Source organism: Lepisosteus oculatus, chromosome 12, assembly GCF_040954835.1.
Source record: "Lepisosteus oculatus isolate fLepOcu1 chromosome 12, fLepOcu1.hap2, whole genome shotgun sequence".
Lineage (NCBI taxonomy): Eukaryota > Metazoa > Chordata > Actinopteri > Semionotiformes > Lepisosteidae > Lepisosteus > Lepisosteus oculatus.
In genome coordinates this window covers 10,925,375-10,940,116 of record NC_090707.1, presented here as the reverse complement: position 1 = coordinate 10,940,116, position 14,742 = coordinate 10,925,375, and the positions used below count along the sequence as shown (strand labels likewise).

Sequence of the window (14,742 nt, the reverse complement as noted above, 5' to 3'; positions counted from 1 at the left end):
CCAAGATGGTATACTTATATTTTTATGGAGAAAAGAATGTAAACAATTTGAGATACAGTACAGATATATCATTGCAACACATTGTGCATTGCTGCTATTCAGAACAGTTGTTAGGGCTCTGGACTTAAAACTAGAAAATTGTAGTAGATTTCAGTCCCATGTGGGACAGTACATGGGATTAAATTCCATTTAAACAACACCTTTCACTTATATTGCTCCAATAAAATGCCCAGTTGTATACTGTAAATATGTACAAATGATAGTCTAAGATGGTACGGTGGCATAATGGATAGCACTGCTATCTTACAGTTTCTGAGTCCTGGGTTCAGTTCTAGATTGAAGTACCTTCTGTGTGTGGTTTTTACATTCTAAACCCCTTTGCTCTGGTTTCTTCCAACTCCACAAAGAAAGTCTGTCCAGGTTAATTGGCATCTTTAAATTGTCCTTTATGTGCAGGGTTCACTGAATGAGTACTGTATGTGTAATGGAGTGTTGCCTGATGTTTAGTCCCACCTTAGGTCCTCTGGCTGCCAATTTAAGCTCTGCCTTACCATAGCCTGCTATTGTTACAACATTATCTGCTTTTGCTAGAAAAACATCAGCCAAATAAGGAGTTGCAGTAGAAGTATGCCAAATTAGTACTCACAATCATCCACTCAGTGTCTGCATAATAATATCTTAATAAACAATGCAGTTTGAATCATGGACTGTAGCTTGTCACTGATTTGAATTCCGTTCACAGGGGTGGGCTCTATTGTCCAATTGGCTAACTACACACAGACAAGATATTATTAAGGAATGGGTTCCTCCCCTGAAATTCAGAAGAAACAGAGTGTTCATAGTTATAGGGGACATTATAAATCTTTATATTCTATGTAGTATGATTGTTGTGACTTGTTTACTTTTTAAATAAGTAGTGGAAATTATAAAAATTCAGATATTTTTTGTTGTTGTGGTAGAATTTCTTATGAGACATTAAGGTTTAACAGATTATGCAAATATTTTAGCTAATGAGCACAATAAAGTAGTCTGGTATTTACATGTTTTGTCTGACGTTTTTACAGGTATATGGTGTAACTGAATAAGAAATTTAAATTTTCATTACTAATGCCTTGTTATCCCAGCATTTTACAAAAGTGACAATGCTATCAGGTGGTGTTTTGGAAGAGATTAATCACTCTTAGTGTTTTATTTACACATTTAGAAAATTACTTTTTGTTTTCTTCAGGAGGTGCATATTATGAATTGTAAATAGACTGTACTGAAGACTGCAAAGTAACAGATGATAATGTGACACCTGAAAGCTAGATACTGTAAGTAAATTAAATGCATGTTGCCTTTTGCTCGGATTGGTTGTGATCTTGGGTTTCACAGTTATGTTGATGAAATTAAGATTTACGTGCAGTACAAATGAAAAACTATGGCTGTAGTTTCTGCACTTTACAGGTGTCTGTCTTATATTAAGACATTGATGTTAAACAACAGCTTTGTCTTAACCTATACTGTGAGTGAAGTTAAACTCATAGATCTCCCAACACCATCTCTGCAAAGTCGATGACTTCAGTGTTGTTGTTGATGATGCCAAAATTAAGCAATTTGCAGAAGTTAGAAACTTTGGTACTTCTGACCCTGTTGTGTAATTTGAAGCTCATGTGAGGAATCGCACCAGGGTGTCTTTTTTCCACCTGCCTAACATTACTCTGTTAAAGATATTTGCTCTATCCAAAGCCTTTATTTATTGCGCCCAGTGAAATTCAGGTCGGAAACTAAGGTTCTCCTGCCCACATGTAATGTAATTATTGTATGTGCATTAGCCAGTACAATCTAAGATCTGCTGATTTATTTATTTCTCAGCTGAAAACAAAACAATTTCAAAGTCTCTTCAAATTTAGATATTTTGCTAATACTAATAATGCTGTTTATAATTTAGTATTAATTTAGTATTGTTCAGATTACATTAGTATTAATTTTAATGCTGCTATTTGTGTTACATGTTTGCTATTGTATGGCACTATGAGGTTTTGAAAAGTGCTTACATTTGGTGTATTATTATTGCTCCTCTCAGACATCCACTATTCCACTCACACCTTGGTTTCTGGCTAAAGGACTGTAGTAAACACATTATTATTTTATTTGGAGATGTGATGTTTTTTTTTCCATTTTGTATTTCTTTAAAAAGGATTGATGGAAAAAATCTGCAATGTCACACAGGTCTAGCAAGGAATGATATGAAAATGGTAAGCAATGGTAAATGGTAAACAGTGATCAAAACCCATAAAGAATGTCAGGCTGTTAAGAAAAAGAAAACTAACACGTTCAGGAGAAATTATTTTGTATTACAGTTTATTTTATCACAGTGTGTAAAATGGAGTGACTTCTTCCACTTTTCTATGGATAAACACTTCCAAGTGTTTATTGACAAAAAGTACAAGTTTGTAATAAATATTCTAGGCAAAAAGCACTGTACTGAGTGAAGACATGCAGCCTTTATGACCAAATTGCTAAGATTTCACTACGTTTGCAGAATGTCTTAACTGAGTTTGTGCTTCAGAAAAACCGAGAGCCAGAACAGACATATATCACAGAAGAATCTTATGTTAACGTGTGTCAAATTTAAATAGCTTTCCAAAGAGATGGAAAGATGGAAACTCCCCTCCTTTATCCTGTGATGGTTTATTTAAAAATATATTTATACTGTATGAATTTTGCATCTTAAAACATCAGAAAAATGGTCTTTGGTTTCAGTTCAAATAAAAATAACTGAAATCATTATAAATGGGAAAAAATTACCCTGCACACCCTCAGGTCATTAAGGAAACCTGGCACCATTGATCCAAAATTTTAAAATAGTTACTTCTCAGAAAAGCAGGCAGCTTGTGGTGGTCCATAGTGAGAGTGAGGGTAACTTTTAATGACAACCAAGCTGAAAACAGCTGCTGAAACTTAGCCTTTCACTGCTGAGGAGGAAATTTATCACAGCTTCCAGAAAATAGGTCACCTAGTTGTAGTTCAGCAACTCATTTTATATAATAATAATTTGTTAATAATATTCTGAAATTAGAAATTCAGTACATGATTACTGCGGAGGATAAGGTGACGAGCCCTGTCTAATTCTGTCTTATGTTTATATGCAGCGCCGGCATCTAAACTGCATGCTGCTTCTCTCACTCCAAATTCACACACGAGGGTTCGGAAGGTAAAACTGTAAAGCCAGACGACATCTTAAAAATGCTTGAGTGCTGCAAACCAACCCATTGAAGCTGTTCCCACCCAGCCCACACAATGCCTTAATTGCAGTCACTTCCTCTAAAGAGCTGCCAAATCCATTGTGTTTGGAAGCCTCCATGAGGTCACCTTTCCTTTGCAGCACTGAAGCTTGTGGAAACGTTGGTCCCGTGAGGTCATACGCGATCCCATCTGCTTTCTCTGAACCCTGGCCTGCAGTCCCCAGCAGCCCCTTCACTGAAACATTAAACGGATATGCGATGGAAAAAATAAAATAATGCCTGCACTATATATTCTGTCTTAACATATGATATGCTGTAAGACCTAAAAATACCAATAAAAACATTTTCCATGTTAGGCAGCTGACATCACCTAATTGTCAACCAGCTACTCCTACTTAGAGTAGCCTTCTAATGATCATCGCAGTGGAAAAAAAGCACCTTACAGAAGAATTACTAATATTAACATAATCCCGATTATTATAATAACAGTGAAAAGATAAGAACACATTTACATTATCTAGTCAGAAACATACTTACCCCCACATTCCTCTGAGGGAATCTGGAGAGCGCACAGCCCCCCCTTGTGTCTAGCTCATGCAATGACTTTGAATTTTACAGGTCACTCAACTAGGTGTGATCACTACCTCACTGTTCCACTGAGAGGTGACTTCAGTTGTGAACTACAAATCTTGTGTAAGAGGAGAGACATAATTAATTTATTGTAACATATTAATGACTGAGTATTTGGCATCAAAGCATGAACTGAACTGAAGTACCTAAAAAAGCACAGAAATGTTCGTTACCTTAGGCAGAGTGAAGGATGATCGACATTTATATTTTTAGGAACAAGTAATAGGTTTATTCCATGCTGAAAACACAACGTTTTGGCCTTGGAGCCTTCTTCAGGTGTGTTTTATTTATATTTTTATTTCACTTACAACTTTAGGTTCAATGGAGACCTAGTATTTATTGAAATAAGACTACAACCTCTGACAATAACAACAACAACAACAATAAATAATTTTTTATTATTAAAATAATTAACATTTTTAAAATTTTTATAATGTTTTTTTGCCTCATTCAGTTTTAAAAAGCTTGATGCACAGAGTCATAGGACCATATTCACATCTTCCATTTTCATATACAAGTGGTACAGTAAGTACAGAATACTGTGCAGTGTCCATATAACTGTAAACACTCTGTGACTGCTCAGTCTTGATCCAGTGATCCAGTCCTGTCAAAAAGCAGTTGTCTTGCAAACTCTGGCCAAAGTTCACCAAGTATGGAAGATGCCAGCAGACTGGGGTCTGTCTGTTGGGAGGTCATGATGCCTGTAGCTGAACTGACAGGATCATAGACCCTGATGAGTAGAAAAAAGGATCTCTGTGTGGGGTTCACAGTGTGGCTTGGTATTTGTTGCCTGAACAGGCAGAACTATCTTTTGTTTTTCTTCTTTTTTTAATTAATTTATTAACTTTCATTTGGTTTTCACCTCACAATCTTGTAAACCTTTATCAGACTTTAATTTAGTGCAGGCATCTTTAAAAGAAACCAAGGCCTAAATCTCTGGAGAAACTCTGCCAACAATCGTGATAAACAAGGCATGCAGTGAAAGTCTATGTTCTGTTCTGTGACTAGTAACTCAACTGAAAAACACAGCTCAAGAAGACAGCATGCTTCCCCTGGGGTAAGTAGTTTCATTTTAAACTACAACATTAAACTTAGTCAGAGGCTCTCTGTTATTAACCTGCTAGGGACCTCAGCAGGCTGAGGCCCTTACCTGCATTACACTGAACTAGCAAACAAAATACACTCAGAACTGTAGAAGCACATTTCATGTTTGACCACATATATAAACACAAAAATGGAAATGCATCAATTAATTTGATTTATTTTTTTTGTCTATTTTTGTCTAATGTCTTACAATGAACCCTTCCTGGATGTACTTCTAAGGTCATGAAAACATTGTTAGCAAACTTTTCATTACTAGATATACTGTACAAATGGTTTGTCTAAATCAATAAGTTCTTGCCTAGAAAAGACCATACTCAATACTCAATTGATTGGAATCACAACAAAAATGGTTAGTAGGTAAATAACCTGACATAAATATAAATCACCTCTTACCTCTAAGATACAAGTTGAATAACTCCATTTGGTGTTGTGCTGTAGCCATTAATTAATGGAGGCAGATTGCTGGTGTCAAGGGCCCAGTAGTTTCTAGGTGTTATTTCTTCATTTGATTGTGCACAATAGCAAGGAGACAGCTCCAGCTCAACTGAAATGAAACAATATGCACTGTGCCTGTTTTCAAAGTTCCTTTTAATGGGCATATAAGATACTACCAGTTTGTGCCTGAATATAGCATATGCTACAAAAGACAGGTTCTATTTAAGTAGTGACCAGCAGGGGGCATTATATGATAAGAGATGGAGTGAAGGCACAGTGAAGTGGGTGTATCATCACGGTTAACCACTATAGTGAATCCTGGCATGAAATGTTACATGAAGTAATATAATAGGCACAATTACTATATTAAGAGCTGGACAAAAAATGATCTCAAACAGTAATACATTTTAAACCTTAAAATTATTATGGTTTACATTGAGATGAAAGTGAATTACATTGTGATGGCTTATCCATAAATATTTTTTTTTATTTAAAAATGTTTTCTGCCTTTTTACAAGTAAAGGTAACAGTGTGTGTGTGATCTATAGGGTGGTAAAGTCCATTCATTGAGCTTTGTTGGCCAATACTCATTGATCTGGATGAGAGGGCACAGTGCCAGCTCAACACGTTGTTGCAGGTTGAAAACATCTTTAAAGCTTTCAAATGAAATACCACATTTCTGGACTTTCACTGTATTTGAAGATCAAAGCCTATTTCTTACTTTCCTTTATTGGTATATTTTAAAAATCATCAAGTCTGCCACAATTATTGCATTTTTGCAAAACATGCATAAATGTTTCCTAGTTTGTTGACATTAACAATAATATTTTTGTTAACTCTGCAGTGTAAGACACAGATTCACTCTAAAACCTGAACTGGATGAGACAATTTACACTACACTGATGTTTAATCAACTTAAGGTTCTGTCTTCTGTATTTAGACTGTGATCTTTTTTCTCCTGTATTTCCCCTTCTACTTTTTTGTGATATTAACATGCCATTTTAAACGTTAGTTTGTTTTATTGAGGGTGTTACACAGTAGAAGACAATAATAGAAAGCATAGAATTACAAATGCCCTGTTCCTGTTCAATGAATTATACTAACTCCAGATTCAGCCTTAAATGTACTGTTAACTGCATTACCAGTGATTATGTAGAGGCAAATGTTTAATTACATGTACGCTACAATTTCTATTAATTGCTGCCTGGAGGAAGAGTGATCTGTCAAGTCTCTGGCACACTGCCCATGTGAGGACAGCATAAGGCAGAAGAGACAGAAACTGAAAGACAGCAGTTGTATGCTGTCCCCATGCACATCCTGAAACTTTCGTGTGCACATAAATTAATTCCAGCTGTCTCCTTACATGTAAACCATTTTGGCATTCATCTTAAATTACTTTTGCAGTACAAACTGTGATGAGGTTCAATAATAAACTCTTACCTTCTTTTCTTCAGTAGACTACAATCCATACAAATTCCAACTACTGTTTTAAAGTAGTATTGTCCTCTGATGATTTTACCTAAAAAAAAAAGTAAGTTTAAAATGTGTTAACATAACGTACAACCAAATTTCAGTCGAGTGTCATCTCAGCTTAAGTGAATACGGCAGCATCTTCTGATCTAAATCCCTGACTGAATTAACTCATGAGTGCCCCCTCATTCTCAGCTGCATTTGTACCATGAACCTGTTCTGTAAGGAGATGACTTTCCAAATCCCCTCTATACCACCTTCACCTTTCTTTTTTGACAACAATTGATTAGCTCAAGCAAAGGAAGACAAAATGGAAGGACTGTGTTTTGATATGAAAGGGATATGAGACAGAATCATGTGTGCTGCTCTAAGGGTTCAGGTTCTCATTTTTGCCTGTGCTGGCTGGCAAAGTTGAGGGCGGCTGAGTGCCAACAGTATTAGGTGGCAGAGAGAGAGAGAAGTCCAGCACTACAAAAGGTTCTGGCTGAGACAGACAGCCCATTTTAAATTGTGTGGAATAAAACAAAGGGAATGGATTTTTTTTCTGCTGAACATTAAAACATAATAACACCCTTATGTGTCCATCAATTTCTAGTTTGAAACAACCGAGGACTAGAAACAGCTCGAAGGTGTAGTGTGTTTCTGTTACCAGCACTTCCGTGAAATTATTACTGAATGGTGCATCGTTGATTAGAACAGAGAATGACCTTTTTTTGCAAGCTGTTAAATTCAGGCGCCTTCTGCCAAACGTTGGTCCTGATGGGGCTGCATGTCTATGGGTGTCTGTAAAATTTGTCCTTTTCACAGAAATAACTTGCTCATTTTGACTTATTTTCCATTTTCCCCAGATAATAAGCAGCTGCTCATTAAGAGATTCATAATGAAAGATGCTACAGCATCACAGTTTTGCACATCTTCAAAATAGCCTGAGTACAAGAGCACTTTCCCAACAGAGTTTCTTACACGACTGGGCACACAGTTTCCTAATACAGTTCACCATCTCTTCTTGAACATGGGGAAGATGCCTTTTGAATCTATGACCCCTTTCAAGATGCACATTATGCCTCATTCTTAATTCATTAGTAGGGCACATCTTCTAGCATGCATTGTTCAAACATCTTATTCAGACAGATGACTAACTGCTAATGGCAAACATACCATTTTTGGTTCTGCATTAAGCAACTGTAAGTATTCACAATAATGCTGCTTACACAAGGTTTAACACACACATAATTTAGCATGGATAAATGAAAATAATCTTTTCACTGAATTATTAATATATTATAAATAATTTGCACTTAGTTTGTATCTTATTCATGAATGATTTATCTTCAGCCCCTTTAGAAATTTCTTCTGTCGTCTATTAATAGTTTTGCCAAAGCTTTGAAGCTTAAAAAAGTCACCCAGTGCTCTGAGATGAAGGGAACAAACATATATTGATGAAACGTCAGTCTGTGGATGAATGGCTTTATCCTGTCAGAGGGACCCAGACTGGATCAGGTCATCCAGAAATCAGCATATAGCTCAGTTGTCTGAGGATCAGTCAGCGCAATCAGCTGATTTACATCAATGGGTACAATGAGAAGACAGCAAGAGCATAGAATCAGGGGACATCCACCTGTCTTGAGCCTCCTTTCCTCATTTTTTAATTACTGTTTTTAATGACTTAATATTATACAAATTTATACAGCTGGGATTTTCACTGAAGCAATCAGAGAAGAACTTTGCTGAAGGGTACAACAGCTGTGTTCAGTTCAATGGTTGATCTCACGGCCTTTCAGTTACGAGTCCAAAGCCCTGTTCAGTACTCTTTACCCTGCTGTCTGTGTGTGGATCTGAGCTAGAAGGTGAAACTGATATCTAACAAGAAAAAAAAAAACACTGTCCTTGAAATCCTTAAATCATAAAGAAATAAAATGCAACAAACACACATACAAAGAAATGAGTTCCAGTCAAGAGCCCTAAAGTCAAAGCAATAGGAGCGGATTAATAAAAAGGGTTTAAGTGCCCCTGAGAAGTGAGATTTGGGTTTTACAGCAATTCAGGCTATAACAGGGATAACCCAGGGGATTGACAGGGCCAGATTGAACTGTAACCTTTCTCTTCTGATGCTGTTTGGATTTTATTCTTTGTAGAACTAGGTCTGTCCCCTCATTCCCCGTTTGCTGTCTTTAAAGATGGTAGAGTCAGTTTGACAGGACAGCGGACAAAAACATTAAATGAACATCTCAGTTTGATAGTAAAGACAGAAAAAGAGAAGCTGGAAAAAATGTGAAACAAGAAGGCATTTTCTGCATGCAGAATACCTGTTCAAGCTGAAGTTGAACTGACTGTTGTTACTGTGGGGATTGAGCGGTTGGTGAGAAACACAGACTTTTGGATACGAGGGATTACTCTGTGCGGCTACACTGCAGTAAAGAGCTCCTTTCCTTCCTTGTGTCCTGCGAAAACAAGACACCGTCTAGAGCAAGCTTCTCCCATGTGGGGGCTGAACAGACCATGACAGCCATCAGGTTAGGTTCCACCTCTGAGAGAACCCCACGATTTGTGAAAATACTGTATTGCTCTTATTACAATTCTCTCTCACCTTAGCAGGGAGTAAGGAGGTGTCAGAACAGGTTTTGAAGCTCATGTGTGCTGATATGTAACTTCATGCTTTTGTTCAGTCTGATAAAGGGTGCTGTTTCCCATTTTTGTGTGTTGTGCTGAAATGCCAAGACGAGACAATGCCCACCTGGGATAGTAGGAAACGTTCATTTTGTAAAGGTTAATATTACTGGCCATGTCATAAACATGAATCAAAGAGAGATGTATATTCACTCTCCTTTCATCTCTAGAGACCTTTGCTCCTCATTCTTCAGGAGTGGAGGATTTACAAGCCCCAAGTAAAAGCTCAGAGAAGAAAAAAAATCAACAATCATTTATCAACATTATGTACAGCTTGAGACGACTATTTTATCAACATGTAGTTAGACAGGCCTTTTTTTAAACTGCCACTGGGTTCTGTATCATTGGGGAATTAGAAATGATTATTGTTGTCTGTGAATTGCATAATGCTTTGCTATTTTTCCTCGCTTGTCAAGATGATCTAATAATTCATTGCAAGTCATCGGCGGATTCATTTAAAATACATCAATATCATGTACTCCATTATGCCATACTTCTACTATTGCAAAATTAAACTTTGCTCTATTGTTTTATGTGGGTGAATGATGTTTCAATAAAATATAGACTGGTTTTAATAAATGTGAATCTTCTCTTGATAAACATTTTATTCTGGTTCGAATACAGGTGTTTGAACACAGTGGTATCATTTAGTCTCCTGTTTCCTTCCAAAAACATGCATGGTAGGTTAAATTGTCCCCTCAGGATGTATCCCCATGTTGGGTTCCCCATTAGATTCCTAGTACAGGAGTGGTGGGGTTTTAGTGCCTACCCTTCCTACAAGATAGCTGTTCTGGACATAAGAAGACTATACAAGTGTTTTTTACTCTATTACTCTATTACTCTATTACTCTATTCTCAGAAACTGTTTATGGAGGGAATTTGGTCGAAATTACAGAAAGCCGATAAGGAGACTGATCTAATTATCCACAAAGCACTGAAAACAAAAAAAGTTAATGTAACAGGTAGATCAAATTCTGAGGTAGGAAAAGGTGTTCTTAACACAGAGAGATGTGCATAACTCTACCCAGCCATTTTATGGACTGTGATTTCTATAAAAATGTTAAAAAATGACTTAATGAGGGTTTGGGACCATATTGATGAATCAAATTATCATTTTGTTAAGGACGTATGTTCATTTAATCTTTCTTTGGTGACACTCCCTATGTGACCAAGAGGTTACAATAACTTAACAATAACTCAGTGATCGCTGGATGTCATCTAGCTTTCTTGAATGAAGCCAAGTTATCAGATTCAACAATGTGACTGGGTAAGTAGTTCCAGACTATCAAAGCAATTTGTGCAAAAAAAAGTTTTACATGCACTTTACTATAATCTCCACTCGTGTCTCTCATGCATGTCTCAGTGTTGATTGTGAAAAAGTTCATTGGATTGACAATGCCTTTCAGATCTTTGAGTTGACAAAGATTTTGAATACTTTAATCAGGTTCCATCATAATCTTCTCTGCTCAGGACTTAAAAAGTGATTTGGTTCTTTTAATCTGTCAGTAGAAGACCAGGATAGTATGTTGTCTCTTCTTGTTGAAATCATTCCAGAACAACAATTTCTTTCATGTAGCATGCATATCTTACTTGCAGTGTCACTGAGGACAGAAAGTTTGTTTTAAGAGATTCAAGCACCTGTAACACTTCTGTCTCTTTGATGCTAATATTGTTTCACTAGGAATAACAACACCCAAGAATAAAATGTCCTGAGGGGATGATATAGCATTTAGTGAGGTTTGGTTATACCCACTTCGTTGAATGCTAAATTTCTGGCCGTAGGGAAAGGAGGCTAGGACCCCCATGTAGAGTGAAGAGTGACCAAGGGGTAGCTGCAAAGATGGAGATAAGGTGGAGGTGGGATGCAAAAGACATATGCAAGGCAGAGAAAGGGATCACGTATGGTATTTATAGTGTTTTAGGAGGAGAATGACATCAGGATTGATTTCTAATTACTGACAGCTGAGTCTGATTGAACTGGATTACCCAACAGAATTTTTGTTACAGATTCCATTTAATATAGAACATCAACAACAGATCTACTGTTGATTTTTTTCCTTAATGAATCCCCAAGTGAATTATTAATTTATCTGCACTGTTTAGTCACCAGTTTCTCCATGAGACACTTTACTGCATCCATTTGCTGTTAGAGAAACTTTATTGTAGAACCCATTGCAATACTATTTTCTCTCTTAACTTTTCCAATATGTCCAATGTTCTTGCAGTTTGTTTATTTACTTTTTTAATTGGATTCTGTTCCTTTTTTACCATTTTATAAAGCTATGTTTTATTTGTTTTTTTAAACCATTTGAGCTCTTAGTTTCTAGTCTTGGATTTGTTTACAGAATAGCTTTAAACTGTTGCCAACTATTATCTACTGATGCCATCTGTATTCTAGCCTATTCTGCAGTTATCAGACTCTTTCTCCGTCCTTCATAGTCTGCTTTCCCAGATGTTTAAATTAAGTTTACAATTTGTTGTGAGCCAATTATTTTCCTAAATTACAAAAAAAACGATAAATATTATTTGTAAGCCTCTTGTCCTTTGCATTGAATTTTTTTCTTCCCTCTTTCATCCCATCTCCACCTTTGCAGGTACGCCCTGGTTAACTCCTCTCTCTGCACAAGATGTCTTCTACAGCCAGGTAGATTTGGGCCAACCTAAACTATGGCTAAGCACTCAATAAACACTTTTCAATAATTTAATACATACAGTAGGTGTTGTTATTCCTCACAGACTTTGTCTTTAATTCTACCTATACAGACACAAATCGTACAGGTACTTTAAAACAAACCATATTATAATCACGGTTCCCTAATGGTTCTCTTGTCCCGTTTTCCTTACTCTACTGTATGTTGATTGCTTGAAAAGGCTAAATTAATACAGATTTTCATTCTAGTTTACTAGCATTCCTTCCATATCTACTGATAAACTGACTAAGGAAGTAATTCTTACCCGTGACTAAAATTTCAGTTCCAGCTGCTGACATTTATTCCCAGTTATTCCCAAATTATATGAGGAAAATTAAAATCTCCCATGATAATCACTTCAAACTTTACGCATATGTTTCTCATTTTATTCTCTAAGACTGCAGTACAATTTATTTTTAAATTTGATAGTCTGTAGGATAACTCTAATGCTACGTTCTTTAGTGTCTGTAGACTTTTTTCTAACTCTTATAAATTCTTTCCCGTGTCTTTGAAATGCTATATATCCACTAATGTTGTATTTGCCATCATCACTCTCCATATTAGCTATGTTTTAATTTTTCCAATACATGGTAGCCACTTGTTATCTTTTATGTCTTGTATTTTGTTCCTAATACTTCTGACATTTGGGTAGAAACATTTAATTATCTGTGTTTTTATTTAAGGCTATACTATCTGTGTATTTCTCTAACTTTTTTTGGATTTTTTTTACATTCTAGTTTAAATGATTTTGTACTTTTATACACATTCTTATTCTGAGCTGACTGGTAACCGTTTAATCTAGATGTTGTTTCTATCCTCTATATAAACAGCCTTTACTATGGAAACTTTTTAATGACCCCAAAACCTGAATTTCAACAGAAAGTGCTTTTTTTTGTCAGTCTTGTGTGTCCAAGTTTGAACGACTACTGGTGGGTCTTTACCAATGTTACTTCTAATTATTTTAAATAATTAGAGTGTGTCATGACAGTTGTGACTCTCAGCATTTTGACAGTCTTTAAATACAAACAAAATCATAAAAATATTATGGTAAAGTTTGATTTGCTTATTAACTACTTTTATTTCATTTGAAATGGTATAAAACACTTATTCTTCAACATCAGATCATTTTGCTAGGAACTACTGTAGCTATTTAAATTCAAATAATGCAGTAATAATAATAATGCTGGCATAATTTATCTTGTGCTTGGCTTGTAGGACAACATATTACATACAGTACATATAGCACAACATCACTGAATTTCATATTCAGAGAAATAATGACTGAAACAAGTTTTAATTATTTATGAAGCTTAATGGAAAATTTTTTAAAAAAAGTCTCGTTAGCTTTCCTTCTTCCACATTGAAGGGCATGTATTAATAAAATAAATTTGTATTTTTGGAAAATACTAGATGAAATATTGTGCATAGACAATTTGGTTGATTAGAGCTCTGTTTGTTGTGTAAAGCTGTCCTTTGCAGAAAAAAGCAGCAAGGTATAAATGATAAGGAGGAATATTCATAAGGTACTGTAAATGGAAATCAAATTTAGATTTTTTTTTATTTCTTAACAAACATCTCACCAAAGGGTGAAATAAATTATAAATGCGATACACAAGAAATAATAAAATGGTAAAATGCTAATTTTTACATTCTTATTTCTGAACCCATCAAATCAAGGTTACTAGGTAAATATTTAATAGTGGAATGCTAATGCAAACTATAAAACAGCAACATAATGTCACATGCAATTATTTTCTTACTCATGGGCATATTTTCATTCACAGTTGAAGACATTATAATGTATGCATTACTGAAACTTTAAAACAGACAAAATTATGCATTGCTCTTAGTAGTTGGTACAGTATATCCATGTTTATTATTTTAGTCTTGTGTAACCCATGGAGTTGAATCAACACATCTGTCAGAGATAAACAGCAAAATATACTCTTCACGCACAGCTTTGAAACCTACATTAATAATATGAATGCAACTTTTTTATTGAGTTGGGCAATTTATAACTGCTCAATATTTACCGTATTGCATTTGACTTACATTACTAAGTTCTTCCCTTTGTTCTCTGAACTTGGAATTTGGAACAGAGTTTGAGTTTTGGTTCATTTCCTGTGTTGACTCACTAAAAAATAAATCCTTCATAAACTGCATATCTCTATTTGCTAACAAAATATATGGTTAAGTGAAGGTCTTATAACACAGAGTGAAGAGAATGGGTACAGTGGCCGTGTGATGGAAAGTTGCATTGATGAAACAGTGACACCCTGGAGTTGATGCATTTTCACAACTTATTCTCTGTGTTTCCTGCCCTGATGATATGTTGGGTTTGCTAAACAGGTGTAACTCTGCCTGTGTTCGATGGTGGCTGGGGGCTAAGAACATAGTGCAATTGAACAATACATCATTACACCTGGCCATCTGTATACAGTAATTTCCCGAATGAGCCTTAGGCAGTTAGTTCTGCCCACGCCTCAAACATCACAGAGACAATTCCCCTCTATGCAGGA

General features: G+C 35.8%; 1 long non-coding RNA gene across 1 annotated transcript; it reads right to left on the bottom strand.

Moving 5' to 3' along the window:
* Nucleotides 1-2,358: 2,358 nt before the first annotated feature.
* Nucleotides 2,359-7,225, bottom strand: LOC138242036 (uncharacterized). Its single transcript, XR_011191314.1, has 5 exons — nucleotides 6,837-7,225; nucleotides 5,355-5,505; nucleotides 4,031-4,095; nucleotides 3,765-3,915; nucleotides 2,359-3,462 (listed from the first exon to the last, which is right to left on the bottom strand). It is a non-coding gene; the product is annotated as an uncharacterized lncRNA (long non-coding RNA).
* Nucleotides 7,226-14,742: the final 7,517 nt, after the last annotated feature.